The sequence below is a fragment of the Meleagris gallopavo genome, chromosome Z (assembly GCF_000146605.3).
Source record: "Meleagris gallopavo isolate NT-WF06-2002-E0010 breed Aviagen turkey brand Nicholas breeding stock chromosome Z, Turkey_5.1, whole genome shotgun sequence".
Taxonomy (NCBI): Eukaryota; Metazoa; Chordata; class Aves; order Galliformes; family Phasianidae; genus Meleagris; species Meleagris gallopavo.
In genome coordinates, this window is record NC_015041.2 from 10,139,059 (window position 1) to 10,146,021 (window position 6,963).

The following is a 6,963-nucleotide window of genomic DNA, read 5'->3' on the forward strand; positions in this document are numbered from 1 at the left end:
AAAATAGAAGACCTGAAAGAATGTATTTGTATTTACGTTGTTTTTTTTTTTTTAATTTATTTCTAATTGTTCAGCTGAAACTTACATCCTGGAATTTTAATAAGTTTGGGTAGTCAGATTCAGCTTGCTTTTTTGGACCCATTTGAGAATTTTTTGTTCTTTTTGGCTTATTCTTCTCCTACCAATCACCTGGTCACGGCCTATGATTTGATATATTTCTTTCTTTGACGTATAAATGTAAGAATGCCCCTGTAAATGTTCTATGCTTATTTGTAATCCCATTGAAACATTCGTGTTTTACATAAAACACTTAAATCTTTTTTCCTATTCTTGTGAATAGATACTTTCACTGAATTACCACAGTCATACCAACCAACGTCATTTGCCTTCTCTTGAGAAGACAACTTATATAGAAATGAATACAACAGAGGAATAAACTGAGAGTGTAATTAACGGCTCTATATTTTAAGTGTATTTGTCAGGATTGTTTGTTTTCTTACCTATATGAGATAGTAATATTTGTGTGACTGTGTTCTGTGAAATGTTTCTGAACTTCTCTCACTCCTCTGATAACAGTTTTGAACCAGTTGCCTCTTCCATCACCTTTACCTGCTACAACAACAAAGAGCCTGCTCTTCAATGGACGAATAGCTGAAGAAGTGAACTGCCTTCTGGCTTGCAGGGATGAAAATCTGGTTTCACAGCTCATCCACAGTCTCAATCAGGTGTCAACAGATCACATGTATGTATTTTGTACTTCAGTTTTATGCCATTGCTGTCCTTGTTCCTTGAGATTAAAATGATCTAAGGTTGAGAAGGATGTGAGAATCTGAACATTGGAATTTGGAAGTTTTTTGTTAGGTTTGTTTAGCAGATTACCACTGTGTAAGACTAAATTGTTTCATGTAGCTCTGAAGTATAACTTCATTCTTTTTTTTTGTTTTTCTTTTTGATCTCCATAATGCTGGTTTTGAGTTCAAACTTAATTTTGACTGTTCTTGACTTATTTATGTTCTGAATAGCTGAATAATGTAAAATATATAAATTATATACCTGATATTACCCAAAGAAGAGTTTTGGTGATGACCATGTAAGACCCATGTGAATTCTGATTTAGTTATCAAACTTTGATATTAAGAGAATCAGCAAATGTCTGCTTTTTGTTTATGAATATATTGTTTCTTTTCGCAATATGTCCTTTGAATTGCTTTGTGTTGACAGCATTGTTTTTTTCCTACATATTCCAAGTTATCTTAATCAAATGGAAGTAGCCATTAAAAGTCTTCCAAAAAACAATAAAAGCACAGATGTATTTACAGAAAATCTATTACATTTTCAATAGTTCTGATGGAATTGATATGCCGTTTTCCCTTTTTAAAATAAAATATATAACCTGAATGTTATGCATTCATGCATACCTTATTTTCACTCTTAGACTACTTTCTTAATTTTACACAAAGAGTTCTTCATCAGTGGAGAAGATCAAGATATGAAAGTGGGGCTAAGATACTTTCATAAGTGTTTGAAACTGGCAACCATGAATATATGTGTATTAATTTTGAAGAACTTTAGGGCTACTGTTTCTTTCCATCTTTAACAAAGACATAAAAAAATAATAGCAATTAAGACAGGGAAGGGACAGTGCTCTGTAGTTTTTTGTTCTTTATTTTAGCAGTACATTTTTTTCTTTCATTTTAGCATTTTTTTTAATCTGACAATCATTTCTTAAAATTTGAAAATACGTTTCATTCTTTATTTGCTTTCTTCCACAATCACAGAGAATTGAAAGACAACCTTGGCAGCGATGATCCAGAGGGTGATACACCAGTTTTGCTGCAAGCTATCCTGGCAAGGAATCCTAATGTTTTCAGGGAGAAAAGCATGCAAAACAGATATGGGGTACAAAGCGGTAAGAATTTTCTATTATTTACTGATTGTATTTATGTTCTATATATTTAATGGCCTAATACTAACAACAAACACATATGGACTACATCTGTGGTATCTTTGCCTTACTATGTGTTTGGTAGTGATAGTGAGATATGTATCTTGACATCTTCTAAAAGAGATTGTATTAATGTAAGCAGTGAAATAACTGGTAGGAATTTTGGAAAATAAAATTTTATTTCCATACTGAAAGCTAATTTGTGAGATACTTGATTGGATTTGATTTTAAAATTATTTATTTGAATTTCTGGCTAAGTTTGTATATTTATCTTAGTAAATAATTGAAGTTGGAAAAATACACCTTGATTTTACTGAAGATCTGTACACTCACAGTTAGTCTTTTAATACCAGTGGTTCTTCAGTAGTTCAGGTTTAAAGAATAAGCTAAGTGAACCATATGTAACAATTTTCTCTGCTACTCTTCTTCCCAGCATTTTCTGTTACCATACAAGTTTTACTATCTCATAAGCTGACTCTCTTCTGAGGTGTGTATTGGTAAATAGCAAAGATGGAGGAGACACCAAGCAAAGGATTAGTGAGACAGGTTCTAGATTTAGATCTGAAGACTTTTTCTCTTGCAAATGAAGTCTGTTCTTTAAGAGGCAAACTGCATATTGATTAGGAGAATTTCCATTTTTCACAGTATGCAAATATTGCTAGCATTGTAGAAATACTGATGGAAGCGTCACAAGAGTCTACAGAGGATGGAAAGTGTGAGGTGTTTTGGAAAGGAAAAAAATGTTAAATGATTAAGTTCATTCACCTAGGTGAGTGAGTAAAAAGCCGTATAAGATTTGGAAAGGACTTGTGTAGGGCACAACATGTAATGTTCCTTCAGAGAATGCAGAAATCTTATTGAATGAAAAAGTTAGCCTGATTCTAAATATTTAAGCTTCACTGATCCTGAAATTTAAGCTCTGATAGCAATAACCATATGCTGTGTTCAGTGGTAAATGTGGTAGAATGATTTTTCCAGTAAATTGTTGCAATTGTCCTACCCATTCACAAAGTGGTTCCACAAAGAGACTCTGCCTCTTCATACTTACATACTGGTTTTGCAGCAGTTTTGTAGGGTTAGATAATTTTTTTCCAGTGGAAAAGTAAGATAATAGTTTTGGAATTCTTTCTTCCACAAGAACATTTTGAAAGAAAGGAAACAAACCCAGATACTTTCTTTCTAAATTTTGCTAATGGTGTTGTTCAGAAGGAGAAGCGCTTCTATAGCTTGATTTAGTTCATTAAGAGTATTCCTTAATAAGCACCTCTACAATTAGAACTTATGTTTTACTTTATGCTAGAAGGAAGGATTGATACAGAAATAAAAATGACGTGAAATGAAACACAAGAGAATAGGTGATGCTGTTTTAATAATGTTAACACAATGTTTCAAAGAACCAGAAGAGATCAGAACTGAAAAATTCTAGATCGTTCCATTGTATTACATATTTTGAATTCATTTGTCATTTGAAGCATTGAAGTCTAAGTGTGAAACTGGAAAACTAGAGAGAAAGAAGGAAGAAGGTGAAGCATATCTGTAAAAAAACTATTTTGAGACAAAGATGATCCTGGGATAAATGTTTGGAAAAGATGGACAAAATGTTACATCTGTAGTTCAACAAGTCTAAAGCTAGAATTGATATTAGTTGTGATTAATAAATATGACGTGGCAACAGAGAGAGGAGCCTGAAGACAGGAGGAAAGCAAATGCCACTTCTATCTTCAAAAAGAGCAGGAAGGATGATCCAGGAAACTACAACCAGATGAAGATCTCTGGAAAGATGATGGGATCAGGCATCTGAAGGAGAAGAAAATTATCAGGAGTAGTCAGCATGGATTCACCAAGAGGAAGCCATACTTCATCAACCTGATAAACTTCTACACGGAATTGACCAGCGTGGTGGATGAGGGGGGAGTACAGGATATTGTCTTCCTGAGCTTCAGTAAGACTTTTGACACACTGCCCCCATCAGATTCTCACAGAAAAGCTGATGAAGTATGGGCTGGATGAACAAACGGTAAAGTGGATTGAGATCTGGGCCCATAGTGTAATCATCAGTGGTGAAAAGTCAGTTTAGAGATCTGTTAGGAGTGGAGTACCCCAGTGATTAAAAGTGGTTGTAGTCCTGACCAACATCTTCATTAACAGTGTGGACAATGGGGTAAAGTGCACTCTCAGCATATTCACAGATGACATGAAACTCATTGGAGTGCCTGACTCACCAGAGGGCCCTGCTGCCATCCAGAGAGACCTGGACAGGCTGGAGAGGTGGGCTGACAAGTCTCATGGAATTCATTAGGGAGAAATGCAACATCCTGCAGCTGAGAAGAAACAACCCCAGACACCAGTACGTGCTCTGGAAATCCAGATGGAAAGCAGCTCTACAGAAAGGGACCTAGCAATCCTGATGGACACTGAGTTGAACAGGAGTCAGCAATGTGTTCTTGCTCTTAAGAAGGCTCATGGTACTCTTAGCTGGAGTAGGCAAAATATCCTAGTCAGGAGATCACTCACTCAGCAGAGTGATCATTCCCGTCTGCTCAGTACTGATGAGACCACATTTGGAGTCCTCTGTTGAGTCTTGGGCCCCTCGTGCAGAAGAAACATGGACACACTGGAAAGTGTCCAACAGAAGGATACCAAGATGATTAAGGAACTGCAGAATCTCTCCCATGAGAAAAGGCTTGGAGAGCTGGAACTGTTCAGTCCGGAGTAGAGCAAGCCCAGGGGATCACATCAGTGTTGAATAAATACCTGAAAGGAAGGTTCAAAGAAGACAGAACCAGGCTCCTTTCCAGTGTGTCTTGTGTCAGGACAAGAGGCAATAGGCACAAACTGGAACAGAATTTCTTTCTAAGTATCAGAAAGCACTGTGTGAGTGACTGAGCTCTAGCACAGATTACCCAGAGAGGTTGAGGGAGTCTCCTTGGGGATCTTCAAGGCTGCCTGGACATGGTCCTGGGTATGGCACCCTTCTCTGGGTGTCCCTGCTTGAGCAGGGCTTGGGCTAGATAGTCCCTTTCCACCTCAACCATTCTGTTATTCTAAGAATAATGCAAGAATGAGATAATATGTGGATACCTTTTATTTTTTAATTTTTTTTATTTTTTTCCTTATCCTCTTTTTCCTCTCAACTCTTTCTGCATTTTGACAGATTTTTGGAAGTTAAGCTGAATTAGTGTTTTGCTGAAGGCTGGTATCCTTAGCACAGCTTAGGGTCCTAAAGGTCTTAAAATTCATAATTTACCTTGTTTATTTTTGAGGGCTTAAAATATTTATGTCTTTCAAAAAGTTTGTGTTAGTTAGATATTTTTTTCCATTTATACAATAAAGCAAGCAGAGGTGCCTGTAGAAGAGAAAAGCATTGCAGATGTGTGTTACCAATTGAGTATCTGTCTTACTGAAAAATCATCAGTGGGTCAGCATTCACAGATTAAACATGCATGATGCTATAAAACAGTTTAGTCGTAGGTAACAAACATTTTATGTGAGCCACTTCTTTATGTAGTTTATTCTTTGACAGTTAGTTGAAGTGCAAAAAATGAAATTATTTTTATTACTTTTCTCTAAGCAAAAAAAGTAGTCGAAATCGGAAGTATATGTTAAAGAAACTTCTTATAAGAATGTTATTACTGGGATAATAGTTTCTCAGTACTACACACTACCAAATCCACAGAATCATAGAGTTTGGAAGAGACCTCAGGAGATCATCTCATCCACCCCTCTGCTAAAGCAGGTTCCCTAGAGCAGGTTGCACATGAGAGCATCCAAGCAGGTTTTTTTAATATCTCCAAAGAAGACTGCACAACCTCTCTGGTCAGCCTTTTCCAGTGGTCTGTCACTCTTAAAGTAAAGATTTTTCTCATGTCCAGATGGAAGTTCCTGTGTTCCAGTTTGTATCCCTTGTCCTGTCATTGGACATCACCAAAAAGAGCCTGGCCCCATGCACTTAACATCCACTCTTAGCTATTTATAAGCATTGATAAAATCCCCTCTCAGTCTTCTCTAGACTTAAATGTCTAAATTAAAGTTGCACTTAAAAATTCTTAGATGTTTAAGGTCTGGAAATACACGGTGAAGCCATAAGTCTGCTGTGATATGACAACATTGTACAAGATATTTTAGAGCTGATAACCTCAAACTACTTTCAGTTCCTTTGCAGCCTAAATGTTAGGGCCTTATTTTTATTCCTTTCTTGTTTTTCTTGTTACTTCATTATGGTGAAGACTTGGAAACTTTTCAGATACAGTTTTACTTTGCATGATACAGATTGAATCCCTCCAACATGCTGCCACTCTCTTCATTCTATGCGTCTTTTTCTCCTCTTGCCCTTCTCAATAAATAGAGGTGTGAGAGCTGTCTGCTGCAGAACAAGCTAAAGATTTTTGAATTATATTTTTAAAAAATCATTGCAAAACAGAATTTATTTTGTTAAACTAAAACCTATGACATCTGTGAATCAACTTTAGTTTAGTTTAGGTTAAATTTGAAGATAGAAGTATTTTAAAAATGCAATCTCTGCCTTAAACATAAAATGAAATCTTTTCTGTATAGTTCATATAAAATTGCATGACATCTGTATAGTTTTAATATGGGCATGTTCTGTCATCTTTCTGTATGTTAGTAACTAATCATACAATCAATTTACTGTTCTCAGAATAAGAAAAATTAATTCTTACCTGCATAGCTTCCTAATATTCTTAAAGAACAAGTTTAAAATTCTAGGTTTGGTCCTGCATGTTTCAGCTTAATTGGTGACTTGATTTTTTTTTATGTATCCTTGCTAGATTTCTCTGTCACAGAATCACAGAATGGTTCAGTTTGGGAGGGATCTTTAAAGACATTTGATTCTAAACTCCCAGCCATGGTTATGCTTGCCCCGAGTTAGTGATCAGGTTGCCCAGTGCTCAACCTGGCCTTGAGCACCTCCAGGGATGGGGCATCCACTGCTTCTCTTGGTAGTCTGGTCCAGTCAGTACCTCACCACCCTCACAGTTCAAATAGTTTGGCCAAAAAAA

The 6,963-nt window shown here is 36.2% G+C and overlaps 1 protein-coding gene across 1 annotated transcript in view; it reads left to right on the forward strand.

Moving 5' to 3' along the window:
• NIPBL (NIPBL cohesin loading factor) overlaps positions 1–6,963 on the forward strand; it is a 185,663-nt gene that overhangs the window by 54,219 nt on the left and 124,481 nt on the right. The window lies entirely within an intron of this gene.